Source organism: Schistocerca nitens, chromosome 4 (assembly GCF_023898315.1).
Source record: "Schistocerca nitens isolate TAMUIC-IGC-003100 chromosome 4, iqSchNite1.1, whole genome shotgun sequence".
Taxonomy (NCBI): Eukaryota; Metazoa; Arthropoda; class Insecta; order Orthoptera; family Acrididae; genus Schistocerca; species Schistocerca nitens.
The window spans coordinates 917,020,015-917,036,571 of record NC_064617.1 but is presented as its reverse complement, the minus strand read 5'-3'; positions in this window follow the sequence as shown (position 1 = coordinate 917,036,571).

Genomic DNA, 16,557 nt, shown 5'->3' with positions numbered 1-16,557 from the left:
ACACACACACACACAGACACACACACACACACACACACACACACACACACTTGTCATTCATATTTTGTGTGGAACAGTACTATTACAGCAACGAATATGAAATAAACCCAGGTGTGTACGATACATGTAATATGTGAGAGCACCAACTGCCAACCACTTCTTGATAGCGTGTTTGAATGAGGAAAAATATTCACGTAGAGAAAACGTGAGAGAGCCACCTGTTTGCAGACACGTTTCGAGACTTGTGTGTTGGAAGCTTCGTACAGTGATAAGCTCAGGGACAGGCGATAGGATGGCGCCAGCTCTGCTCGCCTTTTGCGTAATCCAAGTCTATTGCAGATAATCCTGTGCTCTTTCCGGTTAAACAAACCACTTCTTAAGACGTCAAGACAAGAAAGATAGTGTGAACTTCTCGGAAAACAACTTTCAACGCTACAGCTAACATGCGGCCAAGTTATGACAGGAACTAACAACAGAAACAGTCCCAGTGTTCGCCGGCCTCTGTGGCCGAGCGGTTCTAGGCGCTTCAGTCCGGAACCGCGCTGCTGCTACGGTCGCAGGTCCGAATCCTGCCTCGGGCATGAATGTGTGTGATGTCCTTGGGTTAGTAGTTCTAAGTCTAGGGGAGTGATGACCTCAGATGTTAAGTCTCATAGTGTTTAGAGCCATTTGAACTATTTAAAAGAACCATATTTGAGTACCAGTGTTCAAAGATTTCTTTTAATGTTTGCTTAGTGAGATGAACCAGAAACAAAGCAATAAATAATGCAAATCATAATTTTTCGAAAGTATATCTACCTCTTCATACATACACTGCAAGTCAACCATAGGGTGTGCGGCGGAGGGTACCTTATGTCACTGCAAGTCATTCCTGCTCCTCACGTAAGTGGAGCGAGGTATAAATGACTGTCTACATGCTTCCATGCGAGCCCTAGTTTCTCTTATCTTATGTTCACCGTAATTATGCGGAATGTACGTTGGTGACAGTGTAATTGTAGTGCAGTCAGTCGCAAATGCCGGTTCTCTAAATTTTCTCGATAGTGTTTCGCAAAAAGAAAGTCTTCTGTCCTCTAGGGATTTTCATTTGGGTTCTCGGAGCACACTCGTGTGTTGATCGACCTACTGATAACAAATCTAGCAGCACACCTCACAATTGCTTCGATTCCATCCTTTAACACAATGTGGTGGAGTCCCCAAACACTCAACCATAAATTTTCCTTGATACATAACCTACACTTTCCTAGAATCCTCCCAATATATCGAAGACGATCATTCGCCTTCTGTACAATCGACTTTCTGTGCTTATTGTAATTCATATCACTTTGCAACGTTAGGCCTGGACTATATTAACCAGCAGAGCACAGATACTGTATTCGAACATTATGTGATTGTTGTTTCCACTCATTTGATTAACTTATATTTTTCCACATTTAGATCACGCTGCTACTGATCACACCAAATTGACGCCCTGCCCATCTCATCCTGTATCCTCCCGCACTCACTCGATGACACTTTTTCCGTACAGTAGAGCTTCAGCAGCAAACCTCACCGTCAGATCATTTATGTATATAGCGTACAAGATAATTCTTACCACTCTTCTCTGGTGCGCTCCTGACGATAGCTTTGTCTCTGATGAACTCTCTCCGTCCAGGATAACGTATTTGATTCTATCTCTTAAAAAATCATTGAACGTCTAACATATCTGAGAAACTACTCCGTATGCTTGGACCTTCGTCAGTCTGTTACGTGACACTGTTTCAGACGCTTGTGGAAATCTAGGAATATGGAATCTACCTGTTGCCTTTAATCTCTATTTCACAGGACATCGTACGAGGAAATGGCAAACTGAGTTTCACATGCACGAAGTAGTGCCGAGGGAAGTGTATAAAGTCATTCGAGCTTCGTAGGAAGGCAGTGACTTGCGGGTATTAGTGTTTCAACAGAAATGAGTAAAACAGGAACAGAAACGATATAAAAGAAATTTGCAAACTTGTTTTCAGAATGTCTGCAGAGGAAGACACTTTCCCAAAACTGGAACATTACTGTTATTTAGGAAGATTTTTCTATTTAAGAAAATTGACAAAGAACAGATTTCAGATTACATGACAGATTAACATGAAAATTTCATGTCGAGCACTTACAATGTTGAGCATTAATGATCAAAGTGAAGAACATTATACACTACGCTTCAGATAGGTATGTGCCAAGCAAAGATGCAAGGAATGGAAAAGACCCGCCGTGGTGACAACTGTATTAGAAAGCTGCTACAAAAGCAAAGAGAGTTTCACTGTAAATTTAAACGTAGCCAAAGACTCGTAGACAAAGGAGGACATGTGTGAAGCGTTCAACGAATTTGAAAGAAAACTTCTATCTATCGACTTCATAGAATATCCTAAGAAGTTTTGGTCTTACGTTGATCAGTAAACGGGTCGAAGCCATATCTCTAGACATTCCGTCACTCTGTTGTTGCTGTGGTGGTGGTCAACAGTCCAAAGACTGGGCCGGCCGCTGTGGCCGAGCGTTTCTAAGCGCTCCAGTTCGGAACCGCGCTGCTGCTACGGTCGCAGGTTCGAATCCTGCCTCGGGCATGGATGTGTGTGATGTCCTTAGGTTAGTCAGGTTTAAGTAGTTCTAAGTCTAGGGGACTGATGACTTCAAATGTTAAGTCCCGTAGTGCTCAGAGCCATTTGAACCATTGAAGCAAAGACTGGTTTGATGCAGCTCTCCATGCTACTGTATCCTGTGCAAGCCTCTTCATCACCGAGTAACTACTGCAACCTACACCCTTTTGAATCTACTTACTGTAATCATCGTCTAGCGGTTCTAGGCGCTCAGTCAGGAACCGCGCGACTGCTACGGTCGCAGGTTCGAATCCTGCCTCGGGCATGGATGTGTGTGATGTCCTTAGGTTAGTTAGGTTTAAGTAGTTCTAAGTTCTAGGGGACTTATGACCACAGGTGTTGAGTCCCATAGTGCTCAGAGCCATTTGAACCATTTTACTGTAATCATCTCTTGGTCTCCCTCTAAGATTTTTACCCCACCCCCCCTCCCCTGCGCTTCCCTCCAGTACTAAATTGGTCATCCCTTAATGTCTCAGAACGTATTCTACCAACCGATCCCTTCTTCTAGTCAGGTTGTACCACAAATTTCTCTTCTCCCCAATTCTGTTCAGTACCTCCATCCAATCTTCAGCGTTCCTCTGTAACACCACATTTCAAAAGCTTCTATTCTCTTCTTGTCTAAACTGTTTATCTTCCATGTTTCACTTCCATACATGCCTACACTCCATACAAATACTTTCGGAAAGGAGTTCCTGACACTTAAATCTGTACTAGATGTTAACAAATTTCTCTTCTTCAGAAACGCTTTTCTTGCCGTTGCCAGTCTACATTTTATATACTCCCTACTTCGACCATCATGTTATTTTGCTTCCCAAATATCGAAACTCCTATACTACTTTAAGTGCCTAATTTCCTAGTCTAATTCCCTCAGCATCACCATATTTAATTCGACTACATTCCATTATCTTCACTTTGATTTTCTTGGTGTTCATTTTATACCCTCCTTTCAAGACACTGTTCATTCCGTTCAACTGCTCTTTCTGTCTCTGAGAGAATTACAATGTTATCGGCAAACCTCAAACTTTTTATTTCTTCTCCATGGATTTTCATTCCTACTGCAAATTTTATCTTTTATTTCCTTTACTGCTTGCTGAATGTATAAATTGAATAACATTGGGGTCAGGCTGCAACCCTGTCTCACTCCCTTCTCAACTACTGCTTCCCTTTCGTGCGTCTCGACTCTTGTAACTGCCATCTGGCTTCTGTACAAATTGTAAATAGCCTTTCACTCCTTGTATTTTGCCCCTGTCATCTTTACAATATGAAAGAGGGTATTTCAATCAATATTGTTAAATGCTTTCTCTAAGTCTACAAATGCTATACATGCAGGTTTGCCTTTCCTTAACGTATCTGTTACGAGAACTCTTAACGTCGGTATTGCTTCGCGTGTTCCTACATTTCTTCGGAATACCAGCTGATCTTCCACGTGGTCGGTTTCTACCAGTTTTTCCATTCTTCTATAAAGGATTCGTGTTAGCATTTTGTAACTGTGACTTATTAAACTGATGGTTCGGTAATTTTCACACCTGTCAACATCAGTTTTCTTTGGAATTGGAATTATTATATCCTTCTTGAGATCTGAGGACATCTCGTCTGTCTCAAACATCTTGATCACCAGATGGAAGAGTTTTGTCACGGCTGGCTCTTCCAAGGCTATCAGTAGCTCTGTGACTATAATGGCACTGAAACGGCGGACGGTGCAGAAAATGCCGAAATACTAAACGTGTTTTTTCAAAATTTTTCACGGAGAAAAGATCAAGCTGTAGTGCGTCCTTTAAATCGTCGCATGAGCGACAAAATAACAGATATCGAAATAAGTAAGCAAGAGATGGAACAGCAACTGAAATCAGTCCATAGAGGGGAGGCCACTGGACCTGACGGGATAGCAACTCGGTTTTACAAAGAGTATGCGAAAGGACTTGCCCTCTCCTAGGAGCAGTGTACTGTAGGTTTCTGGAGGAGCGAAGAGTTACCGATGGTTGGAAAAAACCATAGGCCATTCCCGTTTTCAAGAAGGGTCGTCAAACACATGCACAAAACTATGGCCTATATCCCAGACGTCGGTCTGTTGTAGAATTCTGGAACATGTTTTAGGCTGGCGTATTATGACATCTTGCCGACTTTCGGAAAAGCATCATCCACACAATTCCGAAGACGGCAAGAGCTGACAAGTGCGAGAATTATCGCACAATCAGCTTAACAGCTCACGCATCGAAGCTGCTTACAAGAATAATATACAGAAGAATGGAAAAGAAAATTGAGAATGCGCTAGGTGACGATGAGTTTGGCTTTAGGAAAAGTAAAGGGACGAGAGAGGCAATTCTGACGTTACGGCTAATAATGGAAGCAAGGCTAAAGAAAAATCAAGACACTTTCATAGGATTTGTCGACCTGGAAAAAGCGTTCGGCAATATAAAATGGTGCAAGCTGTTCGAGATTCTGAAAAAAGTAGGGGTAAGCTATAGGGAGAGACGGGTCATATACAATATGTACAACAACCAAGAGCGGATAATAAGAGTGGACGATCAAGAACGAAGTGCTCGTATTAAGAAGGGTGTAAGAGAAGGCTGTAGCCTTTCGCCCCTACTCTTCAATCTGTACATCGAGGAAGCAATGATGGAAATAAAAGAAAGGTTCAGGAGTGGAATTAAAATACAAGGTGAAAGGATATCAATGATACGTTTCGCTGATGACATTGCTATCCTGAGTGAAAGTGGAGAAGAATTAAATGATCTGCTGAACGGAATGAACAGTCTAATGAGTACACAGTATGGTTTTAGAGTAAATCGGAGAAAGACGAAGGTAATGAGAAGTAGTAGAAATGAGAACAGCGAGAAACTTAACATCAGGATTGATGGTCACGAAGTCAATGAAGTTAAGGAATTCTGCTACCTAGGCAGTAAAATAACCAATGATGGACGGAGCAAGGAGGACATCAAAAGCAGACTCGCTATGGCAAAAAAGGCATTTCTGGCCAAGAGAAGTCTACTAATATCAAATACCGGCCTTAATTTGAGGAAGAAATTTCTGAGGATGTACGTCTGGAGTACAGCATTGTATGGTAGTGAAACATGGACTGTGGGAAAACTGGAACAGAAGAGAATCGAAGCATTTGAGATAAGGAATGAGGAGGTTCTACGCAGAATCGGAGAGGAAAGGAATATGTGGAAAACACTGATAAGGAGAAGGGACAGGATGATAGGACATCTGCTAAGACATGAGGGAATGACTTCCATGGTGCTAGAGGGAGCTATAGAGGGCAAAAACTGTAGACAGAGATTGGAATACGTCAAGCAAATAATTGAGGACGTAGGTTGCAAGTGCTTCTCTGAGATGAAGAGGTTAGCACAGGAAAGAAATTCGTGGCGGGCCGCATCAGACCAGTCAGTAGACTGATGACAAAAAAAAAAAAAAAAAAAAAAAAAAAAAAAAAAAAAAAAAAAAAAAAAAATGAAATAAAAATTATGACATTTCTGCAGACTGATAATCTCCTCTGCAGCAATCCACATGAGTTCCGAAAACAACGATCGTGTGAAACCCACCTCGCTCTGTTAGTCCACGAGACCCAGAAAGCACCAGATAGAGGCGCTCGGGTAGACGTCGTGTTCCGCGTTTTCCGGAAGGCGTTCGACACAGTTCCACATTGCCGCCTAATGAACAAAATACGAACGTACGCAATATTGTGTGGCTGGATTGAAGAGTTTTTAACAAATAGAAAACAGAATGTCATTCTCAACGGAGAGAAATCTTCAGAAGTAAAAGTAACTTAAGAGTGTTAAAGAGACCGCCGGCCGTTGTGGCCGAGAGGTTCTATGCACTTCAGTCTGGAACCGAGCGACCGCTGTGGTCGTAGGTTCGAATCCTGCCTCGGGCATGGATGTGTGTGATGTCCTTAGGTTAGTTAGGTTTAAGTAGTTCTAAGTTCTGGGGGACTGATGACCTCAGAAGTTTAATCCCATAGTGCTCAGAGCCATTTGAACCCATTTTGTTAAGAGACCATTACTTTTCACAATACATGTAAATGGCCTAGTAGATAATGTCTGAAGTTCTAAGAGGCTTTTCGCGTATGATGCGTTAGTGCGCAGCGAAGTAGCGGCGCTAGAAAGCTAGCGGACTGCACGAAGTGCAAAGGTTCAACGTTTGGTGTGGGGCGTGGCAACTGACACTCAACATACACCAATGTAAAACATTGTGTGTGCATGGCAGAAAAACCATTTATTGTTTCATTACACGAAGAAATTACTTCCGTAAAACATCTAGGAAGATGCGTACGGAGCTATTTGATGTGGAGTGACCACATAAAACTAAATCGCGGGTAAGGCAGATACCAGACTGAGATTCGTTGAAAGAATCCTCCAGAAATCTAGTCCATCAACAAAGGAAGTAGCTTACAAAACACCCGCTCGACCAGTACTTGAATATCGCTCAGTATGGAATCTGTACCAGATACAACTAACAGGTGAAACAGAGAAGATCCAAAGATCAGCATGTTTTGTTACAGGTTCATTCAGTATGCAGGAAACTGTCATGGACACGGGATTTACTCAAGCAAAAGAACAAGCCGGCTCCATATCTCGTTACAGTAAAATGGACCATTTGCAAATAATGGACAACATTATAGAACATGGCAATGCGTATGAATTACCGTTTTACTGGAATTTTTTGATTTTGAAAAAGCATTTGACTCATTTTCAACAAAATCTGTATGACTCTCTATAGAGAAAGACAGGTATTGGTTCAGTATGTGCTGGTATATCAAAGAATAAGGTCACTGGACAAAATATTAATTCCCCCATTAGAAGAGCACACTGGTCACTTTGGAGCACTGGATGTATAAGAGTAGAACTGGTATCAGGTAGTCATGCCACACTTTGAAGACCATGCACCAATTACACTTAACACTGGCTCTAGCCTTGATAGTAGTGGCAGTAATTCTAGACATCTGTATATCATTTTTACAAGGATATTGGACACGTGGTATTATAATATTAAGAATGACAAAATAACATAATTCAAATATGCAGGCATTTACGTACATACAGCTATAGTTTGACAAGGGGGGTTCACATAGTCAGCTGTGGCCCTGGAGTACAAACCATTCTGGCATTTGCCTGAAGTAATAAGGACGGCTGGATGAAGACTCTACTCTCCACCCACTAGAATACAAGACCAATCTGTTTAAATCGGGGGCAGCCAATAATTAGGCTCGCGGGCCCTGCCTTCACCAGAGTGCCGTAGCGCTCAGCCTCGCTGCACTTTTCTCCCGCCACCACTGCACGCAGTCTGAGTGTGAGGAGGTGGAAGAGGGGGAAACTGCAAAAATGCAGCATTTAAATGGCAGCTCAGTTGCGCTGTATAAGATTTGGTTTTATATTTCATATTTCACAACAACATAGATCACAAACAAAACAAATTTTCAGCATTGTTTTACTATTTTTGGTGCGTTCAAGACAAAGTATAATTTTTATCTGGTACAAACTGTCGGCATAATGACAGACACAGAAAATTTCACAGATTTTCGCTCTCAGGTTGCCACATAATGGTGGCTTATTTTGTTTCATAATCGAAAAAAGATCATTCACACACACATATATTGATCGAAATATTGTAGCACTTTTGTAATATTATTACAGAGACGTTGAAACTCTATCTGAGAAATGCAATCCAGATGTCGTGGGCAGTTTTGACACTAAAGGGTTTGTCATTAAAACGGGAATTACCTTGCAGGTCAACCAGTTACATTTGCACTTGCATAGGGGCGCTTTCAACTGAAACGGCAAACGGTCTAAAACACGTCTCAAAAACAGATGTAAGATTGTCAGTGTCCTTAAAACGTTTATTCAATTGTACGAGGGAGAGTCAAATGAAAACCTTAAATATTTTTTAACATATTATTTATTGTGCAGAAGTGATACAAAGCTGCATTACTTTTCAACATAATCTCCCCCATGCTAAATGCAAGTCCTCCAGCACTTACAAAGTGCATAAAGTGCTTTACAAAAAATTTCTTTTGGTAGTCCGCGCAACCACTCATGCACCGCGTGGCGTACCTCTCCATCAGAATGGAACTTCTTTCCTCCCATTGTGTCTTTGAGTGGTCCAAACATATGGAAATCACTTGGGGCAAGGTCTGGTGAGTATGGTTGATGAGGAAGACACTCAAAATGCAGGTCTGTGATTGTTGCAACTGTTGTACGGGCAGTGTGGGTCCTTGCATTGTCATGTTGCAAAAGGACACCTGTTGACAGCAATCCACGTCGCTTTGATTTGATTGCAGGCCACAGATGAGTTTTTAGGAGATCTGTGTATGATGCACTAGTGACAGTGGTCTCTCTAGGCATGTAATGCTCCAAAATGACGCATTTTTCGTCCCAAAAGAGAGTCAGCTTAACGTTCCCTGCGGATGGTTCTGTTTGAAACTTCTTTGGTGGTTTTAGTGACGATGAATGGCATCATTCCTTGCTCGCTTTCTTCGTTTCCGGTTGGTGGAAGTGAACCCAGGTTTCGTCCCCAGTCATTATTCTTGCAAGGAAGCCGTCACCTTCTCGTTCAAAGCACCGAAGAATTTCTTCACAAGCATCAACACGTCGTTCTCTCATTTCAGGAGTCAGCTGCCGTGGCACCCATCTTGCAGACACTTTGTGAAACCGGAGCATATCATGCACAATGCGGTGTGCTGAACCGTGACTAATCTGTAAACATGCTGCAATGTCACTCAGCGGTTTTCCTTCACTATGGCTTCAATTGCTGCAATGTTCTGTGGAGTCACAACTCGTTGTGCCTGACCTGGCCGAGGAGCATCTTCCTCTGAAGTCACACCATTTGCAAACTTCCTACTCCATTCGTAGACTTGCTGCTGTGACAAACATGCATCACCGTACTGAACCTTCATTCGTCGATGAATTTCAATAGGTTACACACCTTCACTGCGCAAAAACCGAATAACAGAACGCTGTTCTTCCCTGGTGCGAGTCGCAAGTGGGGCGGCCATCTTTATACGGTATGTGTGCATCTGCACTATGCTGCCACCTACAGGCCATTCTGCACGCTGTTTGTAGCACGCTCACGAACTTACAGGATAACGGGGCGAAATTTCGATTTTTATTACAAATTTAAGGTTTTCATTTGACTCACCCTCGTACTTATAATCCTTCAAGGCCACAATGAATTCTTCAGACCTCACGTTTTCTTTAATGACACTTAGCTTAGGGAAGTGGACTGTGTTTGTCAGAATGTGTCCTTTCCACATCGCGATTTTCTTTTTAAATGCCTTCTGATCAAATCAGAAAGAATCTGTTTCTCATCTTGCAGTGTCTTACTGTGGGCAGCGTGCAGTCAAGCCCATTTGAAATACAAGGTTTGCAGTCCATTCCAGATGTTCTACTTTTCGTTCCTCTATTTCTTGTTCCATCATACATTCAAGAGTAGCAAGTTTTAAATCGTAAAATCGTTACAGACATCTCACTTGATTTAAACAACGTACTTTGCAGTAATATACATGTAATGAGTCCGCATTCTTCGTTCATTTCCATCGAAAATTATTGCAACTGACAGGGAATAATGCGTGCGACTTCAGAAATTTTACTGTTCGTACCAAACATTTCTTCACGTGCTGCATGCCTGCAAATTTAGTACAAAGTACTTACTGAAGTACAGAACAAGAATCCCATCTGTCGACGGTTGTAATTTTTTGCTCTTTCACCGTCAACTAAATCTTTAAATTCTCTCCCCATGGAAGTGCAATTTCGTTTCATAGCAAATTTGCAGTTCGCATCGCATATACGACTGCATAATACATATTGGGAATTCTCATCCCTCTCTTCCGTAATTCCCACTCATTTTTAAGTCGTTGTGGCGATAGATCGCTAGACTGCTTGTTTTGTGCAAACAGTCACTGGACGTGTGAGTGTCCGTCATACCATGAACAATAGCGAAGCTGACACTATGATTCTGCCGAAATGATGAGCGCTGTGTCACAAAAAAAAGGCCACGTCGCAACACTACATAAAATGTGGCGCTGTACCGGCTACTTCCGAGAAGACACGAGCAAAGCCGAGGTAGGCCGAGCCTTGGCCCGCGCACCCGGCCCACATGAAGTTGGCACCCCATGGCCAGCCCTGGTTTAAAATATCATTACCTCTAGAGTATAGCAGTATTTCAGAAAAAAGTTACTTAATAATGTAAAAAGGTAATGTTACACTGTTCGTTCATTTCTCACTCCTAGTCACTGGATGCACTATGCACGCATTATTTCATAACGCACACACTATCGCCGACTCAGTACCATACCGACAGTGTTTGGTTTCCGTTTTGTGTACCGCAACTTCCCATTTGATAGTCTGGAAAACTCAGACGCTGTCCCTCTGTAATGAGGGAGATGTTCAGCTCAAAAAGAGGTTAAGGTGTTAGTATTACACATCCCATAGCTTAGGGAGTAAGGTTTTCCCAAAAAAGGGAAAGAAAGCATAGCGAAAAAGTGTTACGTGAAACGATAGATGTTTTACTATCGTTATAATCACTTCTGTTCTGTATGAGTACCAAGACCTCAGATGGGAAAGTCCTAAACAAAGAAGGGAAAACAGAAAAGTGAAAGGTTTATTTAGATGGTCTACACCATGAAGATGAACTGGAAGGCAATATTATACAGATGGAAGAGAACGTAGATGACGATGAGACGGAAATATGATACTGGGAGAAGAATTTGGAAGAGCACTGGATAACCTAATTCCAAATGAGGTCCCTGGAGCAGATGGCATTCCGTCATATCTGCTGATAACCTTGTGAGAGCCACCCATGACAAAACTCTTTCATCTGGCTTGTAAAATATGTGAGACAGGCGAAATACCCTCACGTTTCAAGACGAATGTAGTAATTCCAATTCCAAAGAAATCCGGTATTAACAGGTGTGAATATTATCGAACTATCAGTTTAATAAGTCATGGATGCAAAATACTAACACTAATTCTTTACAGAAGAACAGTAAAACTGGTAGAAGCCGACCTCGAGGAAAATGAATTGGGATGCCGGAGAAATGTGGGCACACGCGAGACAATACTGACCCTTGGAATTATCTTAGAACATAGCTTAAGGAAAGACAAACCTATGTTTATGGCATTTGTAGACTTAAGAGAAAGCTTTTGACAGTGTTGACTGTAATACTCTCTTTGAAATTCTAAAGTTAGCAGGGGTAAAATACAGAGATCGAAAGGCGATTTACAACTTGGACAGATGCCAGACGGCAGTTATGAGTCGACGGGCATGAAAAGGAAGCAGCGATTGAGAAGGAAGCGAGACTGTATTGTAGTCTATCCCCGACGTCATTCAGTCTGTACACTGAGTAAGCAGTAAAGAAAAACTTGGAGAAGGAATTTAAGTTTAAGGAGAAGAAATAAAAACTTCTGATTTGCAGATGACATTGTAAATCTGTCAGAGATAGCAAAGGACTTGGAAGAGCAGTTGAACAGAGTGACCGATGCCTTGAAAGGAGGATGTAAGATGAACATGAACAAAGACAAAACGAGGATAAGGGATCCCTGTGGCACTTCACATGTTATAGTCGCCCATTTTGTGATTATTTTCATGGTGGTGGTATAGTCTGTCACTGACATACTCTGCTTACTGTTATGGGGGTAAAATTCCATCCGTGCAGGGGGGAAACCATGAATGCCATAACACTTTAGTTTAATAAGTGTAATTTCGTGACCCCACACAGTCAAATGCTTCGGCGAGGTCACAGAATATACCAGCAGGACGTTTTTTCGTTTTTAGCTCTGCTAACACTTCTTATAGCATTTTCTGTGCGGAGAATCCTTTATGGCACCCAAACTGTGACGTGCTTAAAAAGTTCTGCTTAGTTAAATGAGTAGGTGTTCTATCAGAGTCCACTTTCTAAAATACTGAAATAGTTTTGAAAAGATTGACAGGCGTGATATAGGTCTATAATTATAAGTGGGTTGCTTATCTCAGTTTTGTTAACGGATGTTGCAACGGCGTTTACATCTTGAGAAATATGCACCAGGTTGTTGATTGATTACAAATGTAGCTTAAAGGTAACTGTTTGAAGTCAGCACAAGATTTTAATATGATGTTAGAAACACCATACCCAGCAGAGTTACTAATTTTTAGTGACGTGATGAATTCTGTAATCTCTTTAGGGGTTATATTTTTGAAACTAATGTCTATTGATGGGGCGTAGAATCTGTACGAGAAAATACACCGCGTCTCTGTTTGGTTGTTTGTTACTGGGTGCAGTGTTGGCAACCGCTGTAAGGAAATAATCATGGAACTTGGCGGTCAGTGATTTGATAGTTTCACCATTTCTGCCACAGCTATTTTCTGGGGTTCACAAGTGTCATTTGAATTATGTGGGCACAATTTCATTTGAATGGGTACAATGTCATTTCAATTACGTTTCTTTTGTTCCTTGTTTAATAATACTCCAAATAGTTTTCGCCTTATTGTTGGTGCATTTTATTTTTTGAGCATAGTACGTAAGATTTGTTTTTTAATGACAGAGTGAAGTATTTGACAATACGATGGTCTTGGAGTTTCAAATCTTGGCTAATGCTTTTTCTCCCACTTGTGTAGCGCTCTTTTCCTAACACAAGATAATTTTCATCCCAGAAATTATACACCTCTTATTCTTTCTTCTGTTCAGTTTTGCCTTTATTTGTTTTAGAGGCAAACAATAGGTAATTCAGAATTGTAAGCGTATGCCAGCTAGCTCCGCAGATGATGAAGAGATTGAAGAAATGTATGGTGACATATAATAAATTATTTAGATAGCTGATTAAAACTTAATAGTCATAGGGACTGGAATTCGGTAGTAGTAAAAGGAAGAGAAGGAAAAATAGTAGATGAATATGGTCTGGTGGGAAAAGAATTTAAGAGGAAGCCACTTGGTAGAATTTTATGCAGAGTATAATTTAATCATCGCTACACTTGGCTTAAGAAGATGAAAGAGACCTGGAGACCCATGAGGTTTCAAATTGATTATTTAATGGTTAGCCAGAGATTTCGGAAACGGATTTTAAATTGCAAGACATTTCTAGGGGCAGGTGTGGACTCTGACCACAATTTATTGGTTATGAACTGTAGATTGAAACTGAAGAAATTGCAAAAAGGTGGGAATATAAGGGGGTGGCACCTGGATAAACTGAAAGGACGAGAGGTTGTTGAGAGATTCAGAGGGAGCATTAGGGAACGATTAACAACGAGAAAGAAAAAGGAAAACAGTAGAAGAAGAATGAGATTGTGAAGAAGTCCAAATTTGCTAAGCAGGAATAGCTAGAGGACTAATGTAAAGATTTGGAAGCATATATCAGTATGTGAAAGAAAGGTACCGCATACAGGAAAATTAAAGACACCTTTCAAGAGCTCAGATAGAAAACCAGTCCTATACAAAGAAGGAAAAGCTGAAAGGTGGAGGTAGTATAAAAAGGGTCTACACATGCGATGTGTACTTGAGGGCAATACTATAGAAATGGAAGAGGATGTTGATGATCACGAGATGGGAGATATGAGTGAAGAATTTGATAGAGCACTGAAAAACCTAAATCGAAACAAAGCCCTTGGAGTAGGTGACATTCCCTTAAAACTAGTGATAGCCTTGGGAGAGACAGCTATGACAAAACTCTTCCATCTGGTAGCAAGATGTATGAGGCAGGTGAAAGCCCTCGACTTCAAGAAGAATATAATAATTCCAAATCCAAAGAAAGCAGGTGGCGACAGGTGTGAAAAGTACCAAACTGTCAATATAATAAGTCATGGCTGCAAAATACTAACAGGAATTCCTCAGAGAAGAATGGAAAAACTGATAGAAGCCAACCTCAGGCAGATCAGTTTGGATTCCAGACAAATGTAGGAATACTCGAGGCAATACTGACCGTACGACTTCTCATAGAAGACGGCTTAAGGAAAGGCAAACCTACGTTTATAACATTTGCAGACTTAGAGAAAGCTTTTGACAATATTGACTGGAATATAAACCATTCTGATTTCGAAATGTAATCTGTTTACGATGAAAATGCAACCCATCCAGTGAAGCAACGAAATTAGAAGTCTGTAACATAATTACCAATCGTGTGTGAGAGTTATTTAAGTAAAGTGTTGCTGTATGTGGTGCTCTCTCTCCCAGTTAACAAATTTACCATTAAAACTACAGCCTTCCATGCCGTATATGTGCATATAGATCCCCTCCTAATTTCGAAATGTCATTTTCTTAGGAAGAAAAAAAACCTAGTAATCCAGAACTGCAATGGAACGCGATGCATGTAACTTAATCTCCAACCATCTGTCAGGGTTGTTCAAGTACTGTGATATTGTGTAGGGTACTCCCTTCCATAATAAACGTATGTTCTATTAAAACTACAGTCATCCGCACCATATACATGCCTTACTGATTTTTGAAATGTACCTCCATGTCGCTAGCATTTAGTCAGAATCAAACTCGAACAATCCATTTCCACAGTTATAAATCATAGCTTAAAAGCAAGTTTTTTTTAACGGACGAATATGTAAACATTGTTACCAAACGTTATGTAGTTGCACATATCTATTTTGATTTTCCTAATCCAAAAGCTGGTAGTCATCTATAGAAGACCACTGCATTAGTACTGACTGATGGTCTATTTTAATGTCAACCACCTCTGCTTTAAATGGATTTTCTATATTCCTGCGGCATTCATACCAATTTCTCCTAATACACAGTGCTCCTGACTATGGAATATGGTACAATGTCTCTAGAGTGATAGACTTCCCCCTATTAAAGTACAGATATATGACATCATCTTTCCATCCAGCATATAGCGCGTACATTAAAAAACCAAGCACCTTCAACCACCAGTTCAGGTTGTATCTGCTGTGTAATGTTTTATACTATAGTAATATGATGCACTGACATAGACAGCATTCAGATTTTCTTTTTCTCCCTGAAATGCACCACAGGACAGAATCTAGTCACTATTAGCTTAGTGTGGCGTACATGTCGCAAAGCAATAATTATCAGATCATATGGAACTTTGTAGAACATCTTAAAAATAGTACCCTGCTGGGGGACGAAATTATGTTTCTTTTTAATCGCATGGAAGACTGAATACGTTGACAGAACGGTGGTGTTGAATGTCAGTTCCATGCTTCGACACTACAAAATCACGATTCTTCAGCACGAGTCAGGAGTAATCGCAACAGAGCAGTCCTAAGTGTGAGTGATGTAGGGAAAAAACAAGAAAAGAATTCATTTTAACGATAATGTTTCATTCTTCACAAAGTGTATTAACGAAGTATAACAAGTATATTGTAAAAGAATAGTATTTACTATAACATTGTTTCCTCCATCAAGAATGCTCTTACTGTAATTAAAATAGGTCTGACACACAGTGCGTGAGCAAGGGGTAGGTCCATATTCAACACAAGCAGCAATCGTCTGCAGGGAAAGAATAACACTCCCACTTCTTCCTGGAAGCAGATTTTACACACGTGAGCGTTTCCAGAAGCTCTCACAGTCACATGGTGTTCCTTTGCTGCTTACAGAAGATGGAGGTTTAATATTAGCTGCAACCTTTTCAGTAATTTTTGCACCTCTCTTGTGACAGATATTATACACAATATCCCTGCCCATCGCCAGAAGCTAAAAGAAAAAAAAAAAAAAAAACGCTTGGAAAACCACACAGAATGTTCAACGATTGGGTTATTCGTTTCATTCCATTATTTGAACTCTCCATCACAATGGAAACACAATGTCTCATCTCCATCAGCGGTATAAAAGAATCCAGCTTCACTTAGTTTGGCACGACATTGCGTAATAGCTAAAACCAACCTTTGACAGATGCCAGCCACGCGTCGTATATTCTCTATTTATGGTGAGCCAACGTAATCTCTTGCACATCAGCCATTGAACTGCATAGCGTTACTGATTCAAGAGTTGAATATGGGACTA